Raw genomic sequence first — 26,807 nt, 5'->3', positions numbered from 1 at the left:
ACCCGTGATGATTGCGTTAACTGCACAAATTGTTCGTAAAGCATGTGTGTTTGAACAATATGAAATTTGGGCACCTTGAAAAAAGAACAGGATAACAGCAATGTTCAGGGAACAAGGGAGATAACCATTAGGTCTGACTGCCTGGGAGCCAGGCAGGACAGAACCATATTTCTCTTATTGCTGAAAATGGGTAAGAGAAATATCTCTGAATTCTTTCCCCAGTAAAGAATATTAATAATTAACAACCCTGGGAAAAGAATGCATTCCCCGTGGGGGTAGTGGGGAGGGGCCTCTAAAATGGCCACTCTGGGAGTGTCTGCCTTATGCAGTTGCAGGTAGGGATGAAACACGCCCTAGTCTCCTGCGCTGCCCCCAGGCTTATTAGGATTAGGAAATTCCTGCCTAGTAAATTTTAGTCAGACCGGTTGTCTACTCTCAAACCCTGTTTCCTGATGTTTATGAATGACAATGTGTGCACAGCAGGACAGGGAACCTTAATAGTAATTCTAGTTTCACCCCAGCCTTGTGACCTTGCCTTGCCCATTTGCCTTGTGATATTTGTTGCCCTTGAAGCATGTGATCTCTGTGACCCACACTCTATTCGTACACTCCCTCCACTTTGAAAATTGCTAATAAAAACTTGCTGGTTTTATGGCTCAGGGGGCATCATGGAACCTGCTGACATGTGATGTATCCCCCAGACACCCCCTTTAAAATTTCTTTCTTTTGTACTCTTTCCCTTTATTTCTCAGACCAGTCGACACTTAGGGAAAACAGAAAAGAACCTATGTTGAAATATTGGGGGCTGGTTCCCCCAATAGTTTTGGACCTTTTTTGAGAATGTATATACATAGAATTTCAGGGATTTCACCAACTTTATGAAACCCATCCATGTGAACCTAAGATAATATCTTCTGTTTAAAGGTAGTAAAAAGAGTGGACTTGTGAGATCATAACACCATAAATTTGCAATTTGAGGCCATTCAATATGGCTCTGAGATTCTTAGCAGCTGAGTTGAAAAGGGAGGTGCATTTAATCCAGTTTCAATGTTATTTGAGGGTTTCTATTCATCATAAATATGTGAGTTTTATATTAATCAGTCTAGCTTATGCTAAAAGAAAAGAAAATAGAAAAAGTATAATTGTGTCTTTTAAATAGAGAACAGAGTAAATCCTGGGAAGTCAAATGCTCTCTTTTTCCTCATTCATTTAGAAATCAGTTATTTGTTTCCCCACAAGGGTCTGGAGGTATCGACCTAAGTGCTACAGCTGAAGATTAAAAATTTGCCTTCTTTTTACATTTAACTTTGTGGCTCAGATTCTCCTCTTAGTCAGGAGATGGAACTCTAACCCTTACTTCAAAAATAAGGGTTTATTTCTCCTTTATGGGGCATTTTGAAATGGAAAAAAAGAAAAACTTCATTTAGCCTTCTAAAATAAGGGTATAATATAAAGGACAAAAGTGGTATCTTTGGTGAGGGTCAAGACTCTGCTTCTGTCAGCCCAAAGAGAGGCTATTCTTCAAATCTCTTTCCTCATAAAGCAGAAAGAGAAACATACACAGAATTCACCTGGACTACAGTCATACTATTTTTTAAATCATGAGTTAGCAATGGGTGGAAGGATATCTGAGGTATAAATATAATAAATACTACTGTTTCCAGTGTAACAAGTGCAAGCATAACAGTTGCCCAATCTAGACTGAATAAAACGACAGGCTCTAACTGAATTTTTAAAATGTTACTTTTGATGTATTGTTTGACTGGAGTAGTTATTGGGGTCAATCTTCTGTTTTCATTGAGGCAGAGATTTTGTCATTGACCTCAACCATAGGTGAATATCACAAATAAGAGCATACATGCCAGGAACCATGGCCAAAAGCACAGAAGACCCTGAAGTAGCAAAAGGTAAATATAAATATTAGTGGAGTCTATTTTTGGTGAAAAAGTCACTGGAAGAGACACTAGTAATTCCAGGAAGCAAATCATGAATAAATCTCACTCAAGGAAAAGTTCTCACATGGAAAGTAAATTTTCTTATTACAGTTTATATTCCTATATTTCTTTTTTTTTTTTCCAGACAGTGTCATATCTGTCACCCAGGCTGGACTGGAATTCAGTGGCATGATAATAGCTCACTGCAGCCTTAAACTCCAGGACTCAAGCAATCCTCCTGCCTCAACCTCCCAAGTAACCAGGACTACAGTTGTGCACCACCATCCTTGGGTAATTTGTGTGTGTGTGTGTGTGTGTGTGTGTGTGTGTGTGTAGAGATGGGGTCTTGCTATGTTATTCAGGCTGGTCCCCTATTCCTGACCTCAAGTGATCCTCCTGCCTCAGCCTCCCAAAGTGTTGGGATTATAGGCATGAGCCATCACACCCAGCCACCTTGTTTTCTATTTTTATGCTAGAGGCAATTAAGCCATCTTCCTAGGTAATAAAGTTTTCTTCATTCAGAGGGGCTGAATTATTAGAGAAAATGGTCACAGAAACATCAACCTATCCTTGACCAACATACCATTGCATTACATCATTTCCATTATCTGATATAAAATAATATCTAAATAAATCAGAACAAAAGGGAACCAACATTGTTTAAGCTTATACCATGTAACAGGAACCTATAATATATGCTTTTAACACATTAACTATAGTAGGCACATCTTATTATTAGTTTATAGATGCAGAAGCCAAAGTGCAAAAAGTATCTAGCCTAAAATTGCATATTGTTGACCTTGGATATTTAGAGGCAAAGCATCTTGATAAAATCTTGATGAATTATTTGATCTATATTTCCCAAGAAGGGAGAAACTACTTACAGGGGAAAAAGTGACTGAAAGACAAGCAGAACTTAGCAGAGAATAGCTCTGATGAATGGTACCTTGAAAACTGAACAACAAATGAGAATATACAATATCTATTCATGAAGCCAGTAAGAAAATATTTTAAAATGTTTTACAGTGACTCAAGATAGATTATTTCCAAATCAGATTGCTTAATAAAGAGGGAAAATAAACTATATAATTTACAGCATTGTGACAGGATCAACGAGAGAACTAGTAAATGAGGGTTACTAAAGCTGATGAGCAGATGATCAAGAAAGCCTGAAGGAGGAGTTCCAAGTCTATATTGCATGGTGTAGTAATGACTCTATGGTCCAAGACAGTTGTGCATAGGTGTGATGGATACTCTTAAAGGCAGTCTGAAGGCAGACTCCTTAGCATAGCTCCTGAAAAGAAGAGATGGTTCAGTTACTTTTATAAATTTCTGTAGATAAATTATACAGACAATATAATACTTTATTATTTTTATATATTTACCATAAATTGATTTTTAGAACAAATTGATATTTATGAATATCATTTTTAACTTAGCACCATCTGAGGCTATTTTCTTGCTTATTTTCTTTATTTATTAACAGACTTATTGGATATGATTAACAAACAAAGAACTGCACATATTTAATTTATATAATTTGATGAGTTTGGATACATGTAAACATCTGTAGTATATCACCACAGTCAAGGTAATACACATATCCAACACCTTCCAAAGTTTTTTTGTGACCCCTCCCTACTTTTCGTGATAAGAACAATGTACATGAGTCTACCTTTGTGGCAAATTTTGATCTGCACAATTCCATATTGTTATCTAAGCAGTACTGTTACACATGCACTATGTTGTACAGCAGATATCTACAACTTATTCATATAGCAAAACTGAAACTTTATACTCATTGAACAACTCCCTATTTCCTCCACCCCCACAGCTCTTAGAGACCACTATTGTATGCTCTACTATTATGAGTTTTACTACTACACATATAACTAATATAAGTGGAAATGTGCAGTATTTGTCCTTCTGTGACTGGCTTATTTCGCTTACCATAATGTCCTCCAGGTTCATCCATTCATCCATGTTGTCACAATTAGAAAAGTTTTCTTATTTATTATGGCTGAGTAATATTTTATGGTATGTATAATCCACCATTTCCTTTCTCCCTTGATGTGTTGATGGATATTTTTACAACAATCCTAAATTTTGTGTAAAACCACAGAAGCCAAATTAGACTAACCAAAACAACCTTGAGAAAAAACAAAGCTGCAGGCATCATAGTTTCTAATTTCAAATTATATTATAAACCTACAGTAATAAAAACTGTATTATATTGGTTTAAAGACAGATATATAGACCAATGGAACAGAACAGAGAGCCCAGAAAAAAAAATCCTACACACATATATATTCGATTGATCTTTGACAAGGGTGCCACAAATACATGATGGGGATAGAAGTGTTTATTCAACAAATCATGGTGAAAAAACTTGGTATCCACAAGTGAAATGATCAAATTGGACCCTCATATTTAACAATACAGAAAAGATGAACTCAAAATGGATTAAAAACTTGAATGTAAGAAGCTGAAATTATAAAACTCCTAGAGAGAGAGAGAGAGAGAGAGAGAGAGAGAGAGAGAGAGAGAGAGAAAGAAAAGCTTCTTGACGTTAATGTTGCCAGTGGTTTCTTGGATATGATACCCAAAGCACAGGCAATAAAGCAAAACAAAGAAGTGGGATTAAATCAAACTAAAAAAACAAAACCTTCTGTTTCGCAAAAGAAACAATCAGAATGGAAAAGGCAATCTACAGAAAGGCAGAAAATATTTGCAAAACTACATATAGCCATGTATCACTTAAAAACAAGAACAGATTCTGAGAAATTCATCCCTTGGTGATCTCATCATTGTGCCAACATCATAGAGTGTACTTACAGAAACCAAGGCAGTCATAGTCTACTACACATCTAGACTATATGGTATATCCTTTTGCTCCAAGGCTCTAAACCTGTACAGCATTTTACTGTACTGGATACTGTAGGCAATTGTTATACCATAGTAAGTAGCTGTGTATCTAAATGTGTCCAAACATAAAAAGGCATAGTAAAACATATAGTATTATAAACATACGGGACCACCATCATGTATGTAGTTCATTGTTTAACAAAACATCATATGTGGTACATCACTATATATGGTAAGGAATTAATTTTCAAAATATGTAAGGAGCTCCTACAACTTAATAGCAAAAAGAACAAGTAAAATGATTTTTAAAAATGTCCAAAGAGGTGGGAGGTGTTTGGATTGTGGTGGTGGATCCCTCATGAATGTCTTGGGGTCGTCCTCGTCCTCCCAGTGGGCAATATCACTGTATTAGTTCTTTAGAGATTTGATTGTTAAAAAGAGCCTGGTACTTTTTAATATGAGGGTACCATTTGTTCTCTCTTTTTTCCTTCTTTCTCACCATATGATGCTTGCTCCATTATCCCTTCTACCATGATTGAAAACTTCCTACGGCTCTCACTGGAGATAGATGCTGACACCATGCTTCTTTTACCACAGAACCATGAGCCAAATAAATCTCTTTTCTTTATAAAAAAAAAAAAAACAATTCCTTACTAAACCTCTGAGTTCAGGGAATTCTTTCATGTGATGAATGTACTTATAAACATATATATATATGTTTATATATATGTACATATATAGGCCTATATATGCATATATATGTACAATATATAGTTTACAGAGAAAATAAAACTCCCATATAAATGAATGTCCCAATCTTTTTTTTCTGTATATTGAATTTTCTATTGCAACTCTCTTTGAATACCACCTATACTAACATTTTATTTCTTTTGAGGATTATTTTGAACACATGATCTTGTAAAAATTTAACTTTTCCAACTTAACTTAGTAACCATATTAGCAAAATATTACATGCCATCGTCAAATAAAATGTAATATGACTATTACAAATGGGCAAAGGAACTGAACAGACCCTTTTCTGTTTTGTATGTTTATAAAAAGCATAAGTGGAAGCTAAATAATGGTCATACATGCACGCAAAGAGGGAAACAACAGAAACTGGAACCTTCTTGAGGTGGAAGGTGGGAGGAGGGAGATGATTCAAAAAAATACCCAGCAAGTTCTGTGCTTGTTACCTTGGTGATGAAATAATCTGTACAACAAGACCCAGTGACATACATTTTACATATATAACACTCTTACACATGGATCCTTGAACCTAAAATAAAACTTTAAAAAAGAACCATCATCCTTCACTGCTCATGATAGCTACCATAGATAACATAAATATCATGGTAAAGAGCTAGTCAGGTAAAAAATATAAATAGAATGAAGTGAATATTTCAGTATAAGGAAATATTTTTCAAAATGAAAATATATATAAAAACAATGGTTGGAAAATGTTAAGGCAATGCATCCAGAGAAATGTCCCACTTAAAAATATGAAAACTTTCAGAATTCCTAGTATAATGCCTGACGTGGTGTGTACACAATGAATATTAGTTGAATAAGTAAGTGAATTTAGGATGAGGGTACCATTTGTCTCTAAAGAGGAGCCTTAATAAACTGAAAACATTAAGCAAATAAACTATAATAATAAACTTGTTCAATGGATTATGGTTAAACGCAATACAAAGCAAAACAAACAATACAGGAGATCTCTAGGCGACTATATCACAGGTGTACAGAAAATTGGACTTTTTCCGTTTCCTATATTACCGGCATGAAATTAATGCCACTCAGAAGACATTAAATTGAATTTTCTTTTTAACCTGTAATGTAGATAAAAGTTTTTCTCTCTATCATTTTCCCTCTACCTTTCCCAGTCCACAAGACTGTGCATATAGTTCCGTAGTCAATTTCAAGAGATTCCCTGAACTCCAGAAATCTATCCATAAATCAAAGGCAATGAAGACTTTTCATGTAGAGGAATAATGAAGAGAAGACAAAAGGGTTTTTTCTTCATTTGTTTATCTTAATTTTATATTAGGCTCTCTAAATATATGAATACATAAAACATCTTTACCATGTTCCCTTCTTGCCATGTGCAACACTGCTAATATATTTTTAAAAATCTACTAAAAACTTAACAGTAGTACACCACTGGGGGGACACTTTGCTGTAAATCTTTATATACTCTTCATTCAGAAATTGTACTTGTAAGAATTTATTCCAACACTGTTATAGTAAGAATAAATATTATTTACTGAATATTGATTACAATCCTTGATGATGGTTAAAATGCATATCTATGAAATGCTGCAAAAATATGTAGCCTGGAAATACTCAAGTGTGTATATATACACACATACAAAATCACACACACATATGTATATATGTATACAGTCATGCACCACATAAAAACATTGTGATCGTGATGAACTGCGTATACGATGATGGTTCCATAAGATTATGATGGAGGCAAAACATTTCTATTGCCTTGTGACCTCATAACCATTATGTTGTCATAACAAAATTCATCACTCATGTGTCTGTGATAATACTGGTGTAAACAAACCAACTGTGCTGCCAATCATATAAAAGTACAGCACATGCAATTATGTAGAATACATAATAGTCAATAATGATAATACATGACTGTGTTGCCAGTTTATGTATTTAATATACTATGCTTTTTATCATTATTTTACAGTGTATTCCTTCTACTTATAAAAAAAAGTTAACACTAAAAGAGCCTCAGGCAGGTTTTCAGGAGATATTCCAGAAGAAGGAATCACTATAATAGGAGATGACAGCTGCATGTGTGTGATTGCCCTTGAGGTCCTTCCGATGGGACAGGCTGTGGAGGTGGAAGAGACTGATACTGATGTTCTCGACCCTGTGTAGGCCTAGGCTAATATGTGTGTTTGTGTCTTGGTTGTTTTAACAAAATAAAAGGATAAAAAGTTAAAAATAAAAAAAAAATAGAAGAAGTTTATTTAGAGAAAGAAAACATTTTCACACAGCTGTTTATTATGTTTTTGTTTTAGTCTAAGTGTTGTTACAGAAAAGTCAAAAAGTTAAAAAAATGTAAAAGTTAAAAAGTAAAAAAAGCTAAGGATACTTTATTATTGAAGAAATAATACGCTTTTTCTAAATTTAGTGTATCCTAATATAAAGTTTACAGTACTATACAGTAATATTCTAGGCCTTCACATTCACTCGCCACTCACTCCCTGACTCACCCAGGGCACCTCCCAGTGCTGCAGACTGCATTCATGTTTAGGGCTTAGATGGACTCTTGCTGTGTCACCCAGGCTGGAGTGCAGTGGTGTAATCTCGGCTCACTGCAACTTCTGCCTCCTAGGTTCAAGTGATTCTCCTGCCTTAACCTCCCAAATAGCTGGGATTACAGGCACATGCTACCATGCCTGGCTAATTTTTGTATTTTTAGTAGAAATGGGGTTTCATTGTGTTGGCCAGGGTAGTCTAGACCTCAAGTGATCTGCCTGCTTCGGCCTCCCAAAGTTCCGGGATTACAGGTGTGAGCCAGCCTTACTGTACCTTTGTAATGTTTAGATGTATTTAGGTACACAGATACTGTTGTGTTACAATTTCCTACAGCAGAGGTCCCCGACTGGGAGGCCATGGACCATTCCATGATCCATGGCTTGTTAGGAGCTTGGTGGTACAGCAGGAAGTGAGTGGCAGCAGAGCAAGGGAAGCTTCATCTGTATTTATAGCCACTCCCCATTGCTCACATTACTGTCTGAGTTCTGCCTCCTGTCAGATCGCTGACAGCATTAGACTGTCACAGAAGTGCAAATTTTATTGTGAACTGCACATGTGAGGAATCTAGGTTGGGTTCTCCTTACGAGAATCTAATGCCTGATATCTCTCACTGACTCCCATCACCCCCAGATGAGACCATCTAGTTGCAGGAAAACAAGCTGAGGGCTTCCACTGATTCTACATTATAGGGAGTCATATAATTATTATATATTACAATGTAATAATAATAGAAACATGTAATGTACTTCAATTATCATGAAACCATTCCCCCACCCTGGTCCATGGAAAAATTGTCTTCCATGAAACCTGTCCCTGGTACCAAAAGAGTTTGAGGCTGCTGATTTGCAGTATTCAGTACAGCAATATGCTGTTACAGATTTGTAACCCAAGAGCAATATATCATATAGCCTAGGTGTGTATTAGGCTATACCTTCTAGATATAATGTAAGTACAATCTATGATGTTTACACAATGACAAAATTGCTCAAGATTGGATTTTCCAGTATGTATTGTGGTAGTTTAGCAAAATGTGACAGTATGTTAAGTATGCAAATATGTAGCCTAGTAAAATAAAGTACAATATGTACATACATACACAAAGATATATATGGATATATATAGATATGTATAGATAAATATATATGCACACATATGCATATATAAAGTATACAAATATGTGGCCTCATAAAAGTCAAGTACAGTATATGTGTATGAACATATATACATATGTGTGTGTGCCCACAGAATATTGAGCAATCACTAAGAATGGTATTGGGCAATCATGGGGTTTATGTAGCCATTCAAGAATTGATATTATTAGGTATTATACCTCTTTCAGTTATACATTATTTGTGCATAAATATTTGTGTCATATATTATTTTTAAGGGGGAATTGGACACACTACTTTAAAATATCAATTTCTCAAAAGGTAACATGGCTAATATGGTTTGACTCTGCATCCACACCCAAATGTCATCTCAAATTGTAATCCCTATGTGTCAGGGGAGGGACCAGGTAGGAAGTCATTGGATCATGGGAATGATTTCCCCTTTTTTTGTGATTTTGAGCGAGTTATCTTAAGAGCTGATGGTTTTAAAAGTGTTTGGTGGTTTCCCCTTTGCTTGCTGTCTCTCTGCTTCTACCTTGTAAGACGTGCCTTACTTCCCCTTCACCTTCTGTCATGACTGTAAGTTTCTTGAGGCTTCCCCAGCCATGGGAAACTGTGAGTCAATTAAACCTCTTTCCTTTGCAAATTAGCCAGTCTCAGGTAGTATCTTTATGGCAATGTGAAAATGATCTAACATAGAATTGGTACCAGTAGAGTGGGGTACTGCTATAAAGATAATCTGAAAATATGTAAGCAACTGTGGAAGTGGGTAACAGGCAGAGATCCAAAGAGTTTGGAGGACTCAGAAGAAGACAGGAAGATGTGGGGAAGTTTGGAACTTCCTAGAGATTTGTTGAATGGTTTTGACCAACATGCTGATAGTGATATGGACAGTGAAATCTAGGCTCAGGTGGTCTCAGATGGAGACGAGGAACCTATTGTGAACTGAAGTAAAGGTAACTCATGCTATGCTTTAACAAAGTGACTGGTGGCATTTTGCCTCTACTCTAGAAATCTATAGAACTTTGAACTTGAGAGAGGAGAGACGATTTAGGGTATCTGGCAGAAGAACTTTCTAAGCAGCAAAGCATTCAAGAGGTGACCTGGCTAATTCTGAAAGTGTTCAGTTATATGCATTAATAAAGAGATGGTTTGAAATTGCAGCTTATGGTTTAAAAGGGAAGCAGAGCATAACGGTCTGGAAAATTTGCAGCCTGAACATGTGGTAGAAAAGAAAAACCCATTTTCTTTGGAGAAATTCAAGCTGGTTGCAGAAATTTGCGTAAGTAATGAGGAGCTGAATGTTAATAGCCAAGATAATGGGGAAAATGTCTCCAGGGCATGTCAGAGAGCTTTACAGTACCCCTCCCATCATAGGCCCTGAGGTCTAAGAAGAAAAATGGTTTGGGGGCCGAGGGCCCCACTGCTCTGCACAGCTTTGGAGATTTGATGCCTTGCATCCCAGCTGCTTAGCTCCAGCCATGGCTAAAATGGGCCAAGGTATAGCTCTGATCGTTGCTTCAAAGGGTGAAAGTCCCAAGCTCTGGTAGCTTCCACATAGTGTTGGACCTGAAGATTTGCAGAAGGCAAGAATTGAGGTTTGGGGACCTGTACCTAGATTTCAAAGGATGCATGGAAATGCCTGGATGTCCAGGCAGAAGTCCACTGCAGGAGTGGAGAGCCCTCATGGAGAACCTCTGCTAAGGCAGTGAGGAATAGAAATGTTGGAGTTGGAGCTTCCACACAGAGACCCCACTGGGGCACTGCCTAGTGGAACTGTGAGAAGAGGGCCACTGTCCTCCAGATGCCAGAAAGGTAGATCCACCAACAGCTTACACCATACACCTGTAAAAGCCACAGGCACTCAATGCCAGCTAGTGAAAGCAATGGCTGGTACTGTATCCCGCATAGCTATAGGGGCAGAGCTGCCCAAGCCTGTGTGAGCCCACCCCTTACATCAGAGTGCACTGGATATGAGACATGGAGTCAAAAGAGGTTTGGGGACTTTAAGATTTAATTACTGCCTTGCTGTGTTTTGGTTCTATACTTGCATTGGTTCTATAGCTCCTTCATTTTGGCCAATTTCTCCCATTTGGAATATAAACATTTATGCATGCCTGTACCGCCACTGTATGTTGGAAGTAACTAACTTGCCTTTAATTTTACAGGCTCATAGGCTGAAGAAGTGACTTGTCTTGTCTCATATGAGACTTTGGACTTGGACTTTTGAATTAATGCTGGAATGAGTTAAGACTTTGGGGGATTGTTGAGAAGGCATGATTGGTTTTGAACTGTGAGAAAGATGTGAGATTTGGGAGGGGCCAAAGGTGGAATGATATGGTTTGGCTCTATGTCCCCACCCAAATCTCATCTTGAATTGTAATCCCCACATGACAGGGTAGAGACCTGGTGGGAGGTGTTTGTATCATGTGGACTGTTTCCCTCATTCTGTTCTCATGATAGTGAGTGAGTTCTCACAGGAGCATGATGGTTTTAAAAGTGTTTGGCCTTTCCCCCTTCATTCACTCACTCTCTACTGTCACCATGTAAGACACGCCTAGCTTCCCTTGTGCCTTCTGCCATAATGGATATTTCCTGAAGCCTTCCCAGCCATGCAGAACTGTGAATCAATTAAACCTCTTTCCTATATAAATTACCCAGTCTCAGGTAGTATCTTCATAGCAGTGTGAAAACAGACTAATACAATGACCAGATATAAAAGACTACTTAATCATATTATAAACTATGTTTATATATATATAAGTACAAAATGTTAAATTTTAAAATGCAGGTTTTAAAAGTTTGGAAAATAGGACATTGTGTTTGTAAAACAACTAGGTATGTACATATATACAAGTACATGCATGGAAAATAATACCTTCTACAAAGTGTTAACAATAGCTTTCCTTGGTTGATTTTTGCCATTTTTCTTTTTGCTTACCTGTAGTTTTTAATATTTTATAGAATTACACTTATTGTAATACTAATCAGAACAATGTGAGTTTTCAAATTTATAGGATTAACAACAGGGAAATTAACCAAAAAAAGATCACAAATTAAAAATAACAAACATGTGCTTCTAATCCTCGCATAACTAATTTGAAAGTTCCATTCCAGTCATTCTTGTCACACTATTTGCCTTCTCCAGACAGCCTTTCTTCCTTATGCTTTTGTAGCTTAATTTTACTATTAATAGTTCTTTCTGTTATGCTTCACTTCCAAGAAAAGTTTATATTCTTCAAGTCTCAACACCTGGAATATAGTAATTACTTAATGTACATTGTTTGCGTCAATGAAGAAACAAATGAGTCATTTGATTCATGAACTGAATAACAGAAGATATGTAGAGTTTAGTGATAGTGGAAAGCAAAATAAACATTGTAGAACAAGAGAAAATGAGTCATTTAGATTTGACGTTAATGTTCATGTCACTGCAAAGAGAAAGGCTTCCTTTAGGAGATTTTGTGTTGGAAAAAAATCACATAAAATAGTTGAATAGAGGGGCTTGAGAAGCTTAAAAAAAGCTAAAATTCTAGTGAAATAGAAACATCTCTGAAAACTCTCCCTCTTCTATTGGTAAGCTTCACTAAACTAAGAAAAATGTGAGTAGACTTCTTTTGCATGAGTTCAGTATAAAATGAATCATTGTTTCACATTCAAACTTTATATCCCATGTATTTGTTGAATTTTAGATTTTTAAATGGTTTCTTTTACATAAGTGTCTTTAATGTTTCTTATATATTACAACCAACTAATGTCCATATGTACATATATACGTTCATACCCACAGACATCCCTCACACACATATAAGCCCTTTTTATATGGCAGAAGAAAATTTCATTTAATGATGGCAATGATGGATAGTTACACATTCACAATGAATTGCTTCAATACCTGCTCATAATCCTACAATATTAAAAAGAATCCCTTAACATTTACTCTTGAGGCTCTTTAGAAAGCAAATATATTTCTGTTCCTGAATAAAATGTGCAGTATTAAAGATTTAGATAAATTACACTGACTGTTGCCAATGGTGTCCCCTGCAGTGAATTAAAAAATACATTTAGCATGAAAACAAGGAGCAGATGTTATTTTTACAGTCATTGTTCAAATGGCTCCAGTGAGCTTCATTTTCCCTGTGCTGCTTTGACTTCTCATAGAAAGGATGACTTACTTTTTTAAATCTATGAAAGGATAAACAGGGTGGCAATGGTGATAATAATTTAACTCATAATCATATCACAAACTATCTTTTTGAAGTTGAGTAACAATTCAACAAAATTCAAAGAGCTGGCATAGTCTTGAGAACCCTAGAATATCAAAGCTCTTCCTCTAACACTGTGGCACAGAGCCATGAGAATGTATATGCCATATTAGCAAAGGGAGAATCAAGAGGCATTGTGGTGCTTTACATTCCATCATACTTCATTCAGGGTAAGCAATGAGACAGAGGAGTCTTGGGGAAACCCAATTCATTTCTTCAGGGTTAATCTGGAGTGTGTTAAGGAGCCATTATACTGGGCCAAGTGTGTCTTTCAAGAGAATAGACTTGAGGATATAATGAATGACTTCTCCATAACACCCAAATAGAGCAGACAGATTGGACTGAGGCATTCTAACTTATTTGTAGGGTATGATCCTAAGTAGTGACACCTTTACCAGTCATCTAATCAGTTAATTTTAGGAAACATCAACAAAAAATGAGAAAAGCTTTTAGTTCATTTAATGCTTAATTGGTAAATAATTATATGGAAACACGATTGTAAGGATTTGTTTCTGAATATAACTTTTCTTTTATGTAAGATGTAAAATAGGCTACTCTTTGCCTATTTTCTGCGTTCCAAAACATAACCTGCTGGTAACAAACAACCCTTTCACTTTTCTTTGGACTGTTTCGTTTGGCCGGAATATCTGTATTCTACCGTCTATCTCTAGTACCCATTTCTTCTAAGTAGCTACCACTTATTGCTCCAGAGAGGAAATGCCCAATTCCTCATCTTCATTTCTTCTTTTAGCAAGGTGCTTACATCTCTTTGATGAATTTCTGGTGTTTTTACTAAGGGTATACCATTACACTTATTTGGTTTTACAAGTACTAAATAATGCCTATTAGGACATTATTTTGTTGATGAGGTAAGTTGAAATTTGAATGTGGCCTTAATCACTTTTTTTCTTAGAAAGTCTTCCCAAATCCTTTAGCCTTGTTGTGGTGACACTAGATAACCACAGGAAAGAAGGAAAGGCAAAGAAGATGGGGAGGTGTATATCGATACCAATTGACCCTGGCTTTTGGTGAATTCAGTAGTTCAATAGAAAATCTAGAAAATAAGAATACCCAATTTAAAGAACAAAAGCCTGCCAAATTCAAGGGTATTTTAAATTGAATTATTAATTCATTTTATAAATAGTTACTGAGACTTATGTTCTGTTTAATGGGAAGTAAAGTGATAACTAAATAAATACAATTACAGATTTTTATAAATGCTAGAAAACAAATCTTGAAGTTCTATGTGAGAGTAAAATGGGTGAATTCATACTTAGAAACAGAGTTCAGGAAAAGGTTTTTCAGAGTAACTTCTATTTAAGCTGAGATCTGAAGGGAGATTAGCCAGTAGAAGGGTGTGGAGAGCATTCCAGATAATGAAAATAGCATATGCAAAGTCCGTGCTGTGGGAAAGATTTTGGCTCTGGATAAATTTTGGGAAGACTAGCAAGTCAGGAGTGTGGCAAGAAAAGAGGCCGAAGATAGTGGCACAGTAAAGGACATGCAAGGATGGTCAATAGGGTATTAAGTAAAATGGAAAGCCATTGGAGAATTTTAAGTAGAAAGAGTAATAATATCTAATGATTTAAAATTGAAATATAACACTCTAGCTGCTCTGTGGGAAAATGGTAATAAAATGTCAAGAGTACAGGCAAGAAACCATTTTTGGAGGCTGTTGAAGTAATCTAAGCAAAAGATGGCTTGGTTTTTCTCTGTTCAAGAGTTAATATGTCTTTACATGAATGAATGCTCTTTTTTAGCCCACAGCACCACCAGAGTAAATGCAAAACTAATTAGACCTTGGACGGGCTTCTGAAAACCTCTTGCCTGTTCCTCCAGCTCCTCCAGCTGTGTCTTGAGCAGTGAGGAATTTAAGGATATTCTTCATATCCCTATCTTTAGTTCAAATAACTCTACTTTTTTTTTTTTTTTTTTTTTTTTGGAGACAGAGTTTTGGTGGTGTTGCCCAGGCTGGAGTCCAATGGTGCAATCTCAGCTCACTGCAACCTCTGCCTCCTAGGTTCAAGGAATACAGTTCTATCTGATATCTGTATATATCTCTCACAAGACTGACTCTCACTTTGAACTTCAATCACAAGTAGTAGGTTTCAGGGCTACCCACAACTTTTGTCTTACTTGGCTGCAAACCTGAGGTTCCCATGACCACATTCCCAAGGTTCAATAATTTTTTAGAGCAGCTCAGTTCACAGAACTCAAGAGAACTCTTTACTTAGTATTGCCAATTAATTGCAAAGGATATTTTAAATGCTACAACAGAATAGCCATATGAAAAGATACATAGGGCTAGAATGAGGAAGGAGTTTGGAGCTTCCATGCCTTCTTTACACGTGCCCCTGTCAATGTCTTCAGTAACCCAGAAGCCGTCCAAACCTTGTTCTTTTGGTTTGTTTTGGAAGCTTCATTCTGTAGGCATGATTGATTAAATTATTGGCCATTGGTGATCAACTCAACCTTCAGCCTATTCTCCCCAGAGGTAAGGGGCCAGGGCTAAAAGTCCAACCCTCTAATCATAAGCTTGGTTCCCTTGGCAGCTAACCTCTATCCTGAGGATATCCAGGGGCTCCCAGCCATCAATTATCTTATTAGTACACAAAAAGACACATCACATTGGAGATGCCCAAGGTTTTACGAGCTGTGTGACAGAAATGGACTTAGAACAAATATATGTTTCTTATTATGTCATGGTATTACTGAGAATGATTCTTGGGTTGTCTCAGATTTAATAGGGACGATACCTGGAGCATGAATCATTTCTCCAACCAAACAAGTCCTATCTAATGGAGATGTGGGTGAAATAAATTTGGAGGCATATGGCACAATATCCATTACAGAGGGCAGGTAATTTATAGATTTTTAGGGTTATGTAATCAGGAGTGTTAAATAAATGATCATTGATGTAATTAACAGGCATTTACTGCTTTTAGAGAAAGAAGCTGAAATCAGGCTATAAGAGGTTGCAGAATTAATGAAAAATACATAAAGAAGTGGATGCAGTGATTAGGGATTACTCTTTTAGGAATTCTGACTTTGAATGTAAGAAGAGAAAAGGAGTGATAGCTAGAGAGGTACCATTATAGACTCATATGGGATGATTAATTCAAACAACATATAAGAGAAATAATGTGTCTGCTGTGTCTGAATTAAACATCTATTCTGTAAATCTGTAAAACTTAGTTTGCATCACGATGATGATACAGACAGGAGGCAAAGAAATACTAGTTAGAAAAGATCAGGGTCTCTGGTGAGGGCTTTACCCTCAAGCCTGGGTCCACGGCCAGAAGTGAGAACGTACTTTCCTATTTTCCCACTTGAATGTTGCCCTTTCCAAAACCACCCTGGCCCACCTTGTCCCCACTCCCATAGCCATTAAAACCCCCAATTTCCCCACGCAGAGCAGCAGAGCAGCAGAGCAGTGTGACAGAGAAGGCAAGAAGTGAAGAAGTGTATGAATGTTGAGAGGAGAAGCAGCTGGACTTGGGAGACTAGTCAGAGAGTTCAGCCAGAGATGGCCAAATTCCAGGGGAAGACCACCTTCCCACTCTATCCCCTTTCCAGCTCCCCATCTCTCTGAGAGCCATTTCCACTGCTTAATAAAATCCTCCACATTCACCAACCTCCAATTTGTGTGCATGACCTCATTCCTCCTGGAACCTGACCTCCACTGAGCTGTTTAACACTTAAGCAATCCAAGACAGTAAAGCTAAATTATTCCACTGTAACATATGGCCTCTAGGGCTCTGGGGGTCATGGGCAAACCCTAGAAGCTGCCATGGGACCTTGTGTTGTTCTACTCCTGCCAGTGCCCAGAAGCACTCATCCCATCCTCTGCACCCACTCACCTGCATGCTCCCCCTCCTGCAAGCGGTTTGAGAGCTGCAGGATGAGTAAGTGAGCCACTCTTTCACATGTCCCCTGAAAGGGTTAAGGGAACACTCTCATTTCATCTGGGGGCTCCTCCAGGTTACATCAGAAGGGTGAGTTAAAATGTGGAACTGTCAGATCTTCTCTTTTCCAAGACCCTGCCATATCCCTCTTTCTTTTGGCTGAAAGTTGACTCTGTTTCCCTTCACAGGGGATTATCCATTTCGTGAGAATAGGAAAAAGTCCTGGGACAACTGATGGCATCTTGCCCACTCCACTCCTTGGTGTTGCCAGAAGGCCCCAAGGCTGAACCTTGTTGGTCCCTGACTGCCTGTCAAAGCGTTGGCCAAAACCCCAGATTTTCATATGGTATCTTTCTTTTTTCATGGTTCAAAATGGCTCCCATCTCTTCTTTTATAATGATAAGGTTTTTGCTACATACTGAGGCAATGATACTAGGCAGAATGTACATTTGGCCCCGCTGTCAGAGGTGCAATTCAGAACAATGTGATTTCCATTTGTTCCTAGAAGTGTGTCCGTGAACCCCACCCCAATGACTGCAGGTATGTGCATGAGACAGGCAGGCACAGAGTGGTTCCTCTCTCTGTACCCCTCTCCTTTCTAGGGCCTTTGGGCATGTTCGCCACACATATGCACGGCACCTAATGGCCCAGTGGGGCAGGAGTAAGCTGCACACACTGCCTGAGCCCCAGGGCAATCTCGGAGACCAAGGCCCCAGATGCAGCCAGTTGACTAGTGTCTCCTGCTCACTGCTCCCTCCCACCACTTGCTCACAGAGCTTTTACTCCCCTGGGTTTCAACTTGGGGAGGGAAACAGTGATTAAAGAAACCTATTTCCACAGAGCAACAGAGCAATACATTCTCCCCTTGGCAAGGCCCATCTGGGACTTAATCTAAATGAATCTGTGCACCCCTGGGACACCATTTTATCCCAAACTCAATTCTAAACTTTGAGTTGAAGCTCTAGGGGTGGAAAAAAAAAAAAAAAAAAACATAAAACAACAACAAAACAACCAACCAACCAAACAAAAACAGATATGAGGGATCCAAAACCATACAATCAATAGGCATAGTGTAAATGCACAGGACCAATTCCTGCCAATTAAATCTCTGTTTCATGGAAGGATGCCATGTTCCATGGCATAGATGAGGCCCAGGGAGCTGAAACGTTGTCAACAGTAGGAGGTATGGAGGCATATGTTAGTGTGGAGAATTCCTACTCTCTAGGCCCTCCCTGCTTCATGGGTGCAAGCCGCATTGGCACTCATAGGTGGCACCTGCCAAGGTCACCAGGACTTAGGGATAAAAAGATAAAAGAGAAAGAAGGAATGCCCACTATATCTTCATCATACCATGAGTTATCATTGAAAGAAGGAAGGGGAATGAGGGATATCTATTTCCCTTTCAGAATGGGCAACCAGCTATCTTTACCACCCGCAGCTTATAATCCTCTGGAGTGTATCGTGAATCACTGGGACTGCTTTGAACCTCAGACTCTGGAGGAAAAACACCTCATAGACCTCTGTACAAAGGCTTGACCAAATTATGATTTGCAGGCAGGACTGGCTTGGCCTCAAGAAAGAACCTTTCATTTCAATACCATCCTGCAGTTGGACTTTTTCTGTAAACATGAGGACAAGTGGTCTGAGGTCCTGTATATGCTGACTTTCTTTACCTTGAAGGATAATCCAGACCTTTGCCAATAGTGTAGGATTGATCCAGCCCTCCTGTTTGCCATTTCAGGAGAAGCTGCAAGGGAACATCCCAGGAAACTAAAGAAACTAATTCCAGAGGCCCCCCCAGCAGGAGAGCCAGCTCCCTCCAGCCCTGCTCCTCTGGGTCCACTCCATCCTCCCTATCCAGCTTCCTTTTCTTGCTTGCTGTCTCCAGAAATCCTTTTTCTAGACAAGCCCCAGTGTCACTCTTGCCCTCCAAAAGATGTCTGGTGAATTTGGCCCCAGTAAGGTCCAGGTTCACTTCTCTCTATAGGACTTAAGTGAAATTTAAGGGAGATCTTGGCAAGTTTTCAGATGATCCTGACTGATAGATAGAGACTTTCCAGAATTTAACCCAAGTATTTGAACTATCCAGGAAAGACATTATGTTACTTTTGAATCAGACTCTGTGGAACCTTGAGAAGTAGACTGCTCTGCAAGCAGAGAGATGTGGGGCTGAGCTTTGTATCACATATAGCATCAAGGAAAGGACTGAATTTTATCCATCTGGAACAGAGTCAGTGTCAATGCATAACCATGGATGGGATCCCAGTGACAAGTTGGGAGAATGGAAGGGGAGACACTTTCAGGAGTGCATAATAGAAGGCCTATGCAGGACTATGACTAAGCCTCTCAAATATACCAATCTTCCATTATAGACCAGGGATTAGATGAGAATCCCACTGCCTTCTAGGAAAGGCTAAGAAAGGCCTTGGTAAAGCATGCCTCTCTATTTCCTGATTCAGTCAAGGGACAACTGTTCCTAAAGGTTAAGTTTATTACTTAGGCAGCCCTGGTATCAGGAGGGAACTGCAGAAACAGGCCCTGGGACCAGATATTACTTTAGAGAACCTTCTGAAATTGGCCACCTAGATCTTTTATCACAGAGATAGGGAGGCCCAGGAGAGAAAGAGGATGCACAGGAAAGAGACAGAGGCTTTGATGGCCACTAGGCAAGCCCACAAACCCCAGAATTCCTAAGGTGTACCTGCTAATTGCTACAGATGAGGCTAGCCAGGGCATTTTAAGGATTTCCCAGGCAGAGGAGGAAGCAACCTTGACCCTGTTTAATCCACAACGGGGATCAATGGAAGATGGACTGTCCCTAGGAACTCTGGCCACTGGCTCCAGAACAAGTCTCCCACATGGTCCAGCAGTAGAACTGTTGGGTTCTGGGGCTCCTCTACCCAGCTCTGATGGTCCAGACCACCATTACTATCCAGAAGGCCTGAGTAATTCTGGAAATCAAAGGGATGAAAGTGAACCTTCTTTTGGACACTGGGGCTTGTCTCTTGGTTCTCCTCTTCATCCAGTTCCTTCTTCTCCTTAGCACAACCGTGAGGAGAATCTCAGGAACGTCTTTAATACAATATTTTCCCCAGCCCCTTAGTTGTAGGTAGGGAGACCTTTTGTTCATCTATCCATTTCTAATTAGTCCTGAAAGCCCAACTCCTCTGTTGAGCAGGGATATTCTGGCCCATAGCGGGACCACCATCCTGATAGTCCAAGGGCAAACTCTTTGTCTTCCCCTAGTGGAGACCTATATTAACCCAAAAGTTTGGGCAATTCAAGGGAAGAGAAGATTGACTAATCTACAACCACCACAATGGTCTGGATCCCCCATCATTGATAACTTGAAGATGCAAGGCCTCCTTAAACTCTGCAACAGCTCTTGTAATACCCCAGTACTGGGGGGTACAAAAATCCAAAAGGAAATGGAGACTAGTTCAGGACCTCCACCTTTTTAATGAGGCTGTGGTTCCAATCCACCTGGTGGTTCTACATCCCTATACTGTGCTAGCTCAAATACCAGAGGGAAGCAAATGGCTCACAGTCCTAGACTTAAAAGATGCCTCCTTCTCCATATCATTACACCATGACTCCCAGTATTTGTTTGTATTTGAGGGTCCCTCTAACAAAACCACCCAGTTAAACTGGACAATGTTAACTCAGGGATTCCAAGACAGACTCCACTTCTTTAGGCAGGCATTGTCAAGAGTTCTCTCCCAGTTCCTTTATCCTTGGGTTAAAGTTTTACAATATGTAGATGACATTCTCCTGTTTGCCCCAGCTGAGAAAATTTCTCAAGAGGCCAGAAAGTTCTTAATTTTCTGACTAACAGAGGATATAAGGTTTCAAAATCTAAAGCTAAGCTTCATCAGACTTCAGTGAAGTACCCAGGCCTGGTCTTGTCAGAGGGGACTAGGGTGATGGGCGAAGAAAAGATTAAACCCATCTCTTCCTTTTCCCTCCCCAAAGCCCTCAAGCAACTGAGGGGATTCTTAGGCATTATAGCATTCTACATACTATGGATTCCTTAGTATGGTGAAATAGTTCATCCCTTATATAACCCAATAAAGGAGACTAGGACACCTAAAACTTACCTCTAATTTGGAAACCAGAGGCTAGAAAAGCCTTTGGTCAACTAAAACAAGCCTTGCTTGAAGCACCAGCCTTTAGTATTCCCTTAGAGAAAACATTCAATCTTTATGTGTCAGAAAGAAAGGGAGTAGCACTGGAAGTTCTAACACAGGCCTGTAGTCTCCCCATAGAGAAAAGGTTAACTTTTACATGTCAGAAATAAAGAGAAGGGCACTGGGATTTCTAACACAGTCCCAGGGTCCATCTCAGAAGCCTGTAGCCTCCCTAAGTAAGGAGCTTGATTTGGTAGGCAAGGGGTAGCCTGCCTATCTCTGGGCAGTTGCAGTGGTAGCCTTGCTGGTACCAGAGGCTACTAAGTTAACCATGGTGAATAACTTAACCATTTATACTGCTGTATAATGTGGCAGAACTACTGTCTTCTACAGGAATTCTCCGGTTAACAGATATCAGGTATCATGCGTGCTATCAGAGAGCTCTGTAGTCCAGTTAACAATCTGGGTCTCCTTAAATCCAGCCACCTTCCTCCCAGGGGAAGCTGGGGATCTTGAACATGACTGTGAATAAATAGCAGTAAAAACTTATGAGGCTAGGGAGGACCTCAAAGAAACCCCCTTAGAGAACCCAGACTGGATTGTCTTCACGGATGGAAGTTCTTTTGTTAAACAAGGGACCCATAAAGCAAGATATGTAATAGTACCCTGAATGATATTGTTGAAAGCACATGATGTGGTTTGGCTGTGTCCCCACCAAAATGTCAGCTTGAATTGCATCTCCCAGAATTCCCACATGTTGTGGGAGGGATCCAGGGAGAGGTAATTGAATCATGGGGGCTTGTCTTTCCCATGCTATTCTCATGGTAGTGAATAAATCTCACAAGACCTGATGAGTTTATCAGGAGTTTCTGCTTTTCTTCCTCATTTTTCCTTAGTTTCCTTATTTTTCTTGCTGCCACGATGTAAGAAGTGCCTTTCACCTCCTGCCATGATTCTGAGGCCTCCCCAGCCATGTAGAACTGTAAGTCCAGTTAAATGTCTTTTTCTTCCCAGTCTTGGGTATGTCTTTACCAGCAGCATGAAAATGGACTAACAGCACATCTCTCTTCTGGGACACAAGTGCTCAAGTAGCCAAACTAATTACCCTCATGAGGGTGCTCAAATTAAGCAGAGGAAAAACAGCATTTATACTGATTCTAAGTATGCTTTCCTAGTCCTCTATGCCCATGCCACTATCTGGAAAGAGACAAACTTCCTCATGGCTAATGAGTCTCCCATTAAATACCATCAGGAAATTAATAAACTATTATCCTCAGTTTTCCTCCCACAGAAAGTGGCAGTAATACATTGCAAAGGCCACCAAAAAGAGATGGATGAAATAGCTGAGGAAAATAGACTGGCAGACCAAGCAGCTGAATCAGCAGTGAGGGGGGCCCAAATTTCTGACCCACTTGGAGCCCCTCTGATCTGGGAGGATCCCATCAGAGAAATAAAACCTCAATATTCCCCTGTGGAAATAGAAGGGGCTACCTCTTGGGGATACATCTTTCAGTCTTCAGGACAACTACAATCAGAGGATGGCAAACTTCATCTGCTGGCTACTAACCAATGGAAAGTTCTTAAAAGGCTTCATTAGGCCTTTCATCTAGGTAAGGATAAAACCTGTCAACTGCCCCAGAGACTGTTCTCAGCTAATAACCTGATACAAACTGTTTAACAGGTCATTAATGCTTGTGAGACTTGCCTTAAAAATAATCTCCTTGGTCGGCTGCGGTGGCTCACGCCTGTAATCCCAGCACTCTGGGAGGCCAAGGTGGGTGGATAACAAGGTCAGGAGTTCGAGACCAGCCTGGCCAACATGGTGAAACTGTGTCTCTACTGAAAATACAAAAATTAGCCAGGCATGGTGGCAGAGGGACTGTATATAATAAGGGTTCTCTTAGAGGGACAGAACTAATAGGACATAAATATGTATGTGTGTGTGTGTGTGTGTGTGTGTGTAAAGGAGTTCATTAAATATTAACTTACATGATCACAGGATCCCACAATAGGCTTCCTACAAGCTGAGGAGCAACAAAAGCCAGTCTGAGTCCCAAAACTGAAGAACTTGGAGTGTAATATTTGAGGGCAGGAAGTATTCAGCACAGGAGAAATATGTAGGCTGCGAGGTTAGGCCCTAGGCCCGTCTCATCTCTTCACATTTTTTAGCCTACTTTATATTCACTGGTGGCTGATTAGATTGTGCCCACCCGATTGGCTTTCCCCAGTCCACTGACTTAAATGTTAATCTCCTTTGGTAACACCCTCACAGACACACCCAGGGTCAATACTGGCATCCTTTAACGCAATCAAGTTGACATTCCGTATTCATTGTCACAGGGACCTCAAGCTAAAGATTACAAAAGATAAGTGTTAATAATTAACCTTCCATGGATATCCTTTTTATAGTCTTGCCTATACTTTCTGTTCTTACCTTCATTCTGTTCTATACCACGAGGCACAATTCTGTTTTCAGAATAATTACTATATTTTATTTCTTATTTCTGTAATATTTGGCACTAGATTCTTTCCTTGTATAATACAGATGTTTAACCCATGCATACTTAACCTTGTAAAACATTTATTTATTTATTTATCTATTTATTTATTTTTGATCTCTCATCTAGAGACCATCAAACTCCAAGTGGTCAGGCAACTGGAGCCTCAGATGATGGCTCCCTTTTGCTGAGGACCCTGAGGTAGACCTGTGTGAGGAATCTGACTGCCATTTTTCCCAAAACAATGACCCCTGTTAGTAGAAAGTAGCTAAGACTGGTTGTTGTCCATGTTCTAATGGCAGTTCGATGTGCCCTTCAGATGGGGGAATGACACCGACAGGAGGTGGTGAAATAGTAGGTTGAAAAGGGCAAGGTACCTGGCAACGGCTCTACCCTCAAGCCTGGACCCCTGACCCTAAGTGAGAGCATACATTCCTGTTTTTCTGCCTGAATATTACCTTTTCCAATACCACCCTGGACCACCCCACCCCCATCCTGTACCCATAAAAATCCCAATTTCCATGGGCAGAGTGGTGGAGCAGTGGAGTGGCATGGCAGAGAAGGAGAGAAGAGAAGGACCTGAACATTGAGCGGAAAAGCAGCAGCTGGATATCGGAGACTACAGTAAGAGAACGGTTCATATAGGGATGATTTAAGAGGAGTTTGGCCTGGGACAGCTGAACTCCAGGAGAGGAACACCTTCCCACTCCATTTCCTTTTCAGCTCTCCATCCTGCTGAGAGTCACTTCCACTGCTCAAAAAAATCCTCTGCATTCACTATCCTCCAATTTGTTTGCATGGCCTCATTCTTCCTGGATGCCTGAAAAGGACCTGGGTACAGGTGCAAGAGGTTATCACACTGACATTCCACTGAGCTGTTTAACACTTAAGCTGTCCACAGACAGCAATCTAAAAGATGTCTCCTCCAGGGTTCTGGGGATTGTGGGTAACCCCTAGGTGTTGCCATGAAACCACACAGAGTTCTACTCCTGCTGCTGCCCAGAAGCAATCACCCTGGCCTCTGCACCCACTCGCCTGAATGCTCCCACTCCCACAAGGGGTTTGAGAGCTGCAGGCTGAATAAATGAGTCACCCCTTCATGAGTTTGGTCAAAGGAACTGTCTTGTTTCAGTAAGATCTTGGTTTAAGAAATATTTATGGTAATAACTGAGCAAATTACTGTAATGTTAATGCTGTTAAAATCTTCATTTCAATGTGAACATGGATTGAAACATTATGTCCTTAATTTCCTTCTGAGAAAATGGGATAAGATTGCTTTTTTCTCAGGCATCTTGGGATGACTGAATATGATAATGTGTGTAGAGTTCCTAACACAATCTTTGCAATAGTACTCAATTAATGTTTTTCTTTACCCTATATCTGTTCTGAGTCTAATTTAGTGAATAAAGATAATAAACTAGATTATCTTTAAGATTTAAAAATAAATTATTCTATGATTTTTGTTAAAAATACGTTTAAGAGCAAATGAATTTACATCAGATGAGAGGAGCAATTTGAAATCATCCCACTCTAGAAGAATAGATTGCTGTTATATCTACTGTTTTGGGGTTTACAAGTAGCTTTGTTAGCCAGAGTTTCTTATGATCTGTGTACTGTGTCTATAAGTTCCAAGCATCTGTGAGTTAATGAATAGGAAAAATTATTGGTTGCATTTAAGATGGTCTTTCTTTTTATTTATATTATATCCTGGTTTTGATCTTGGGCTGTCATTATTACACAATGTTTGCCAAGTAATTGATGTGTTTGCATATATTTGTTTATTTATTTAGTTTTATTTATTTATTTATGTTTGAGACAGAATCTCACTCTGTCACCCAGGCTACAGTGCAGTGCCATTATCACACTCCCTACAGCCTCAACCACCTGGGCTCAGGTGATCCTCCACCTAGCCTTCCCAGTAGCTGGGACTACAGGTACATGCCACTGCCAGACTAATTTATTTATTTTTTTTAGTGACAGGGTCTTGCTATATTAGGTGGGCGTCTTAAACTCCTGGTCTCAAGTAATCCACCCTCCTTGGCCTCCCAAAGTGCCAGGAGTACAAGCGTGAGTCACTGTGCCTGGCCCCATTTGCATATATTTATGAGAAATTAAAGTTTTATGTTTCTCCAAGAAATTCCCAATCAGCAGTCTCCTATGCTGTAGGTGTAATATCCTATGGTCTTAAGTCAACATGCAATATGCTATTTTTTTCAAATCACCCCCTTTCCTCATATATTATCACAAACATCTTGCATATGAGATCAGTAATGGTCACTGCATATTATTATAAAGTTAATGCATCTTAGGATCATTCTCGTTTGTGCTGTACATCATCCTAGGCAGAATTGTCAGCTTTGTGCTTGCAGCTGCTCTCAATCTGTCATCATAAATGATAAATGAGCATCGGAGTCTTATTTTCTATTGTACATTATTGTCACTACAAGAATGCAAGACCAGCATATCTTGGCTTTCTCACAAGCCCCTTTATGATCATAAGAACTTTACTAGAAAATCAGGGAACCTTACATTTCTAACTCAATAAATAATACTGTAAATCAACTAAAGTTTTGGCTCAATAGCATCAGAATTTAAACTGAGCTTGATTTTTCTATATAGATCTCAACTAATTATTTCAATTATTTTTAATCTCTATGATCCTTGGTCTCTGAAGTACAACTGGCAGAATTTTTAAAATAGGTATTGTTGAACACTTGTCAGTAAATATAAAATAGATAAATGTTTGATAACATAGATCTCTCACATTTCTGCATTCACTGTGAGCAAGGCATTATTATTCTGTTTGTTCTGGG

The sequence above is a fragment of the Macaca mulatta genome, chromosome 2, assembly GCF_049350105.2.
Source record: "Macaca mulatta isolate MMU2019108-1 chromosome 2, T2T-MMU8v2.0, whole genome shotgun sequence".
Taxonomy (NCBI): domain Eukaryota; kingdom Metazoa; phylum Chordata; class Mammalia; order Primates; family Cercopithecidae; genus Macaca; species Macaca mulatta.
The sequence above is the reverse complement of the archived record's forward strand: the minus strand, read 5'-3'. Positions refer to the sequence as shown.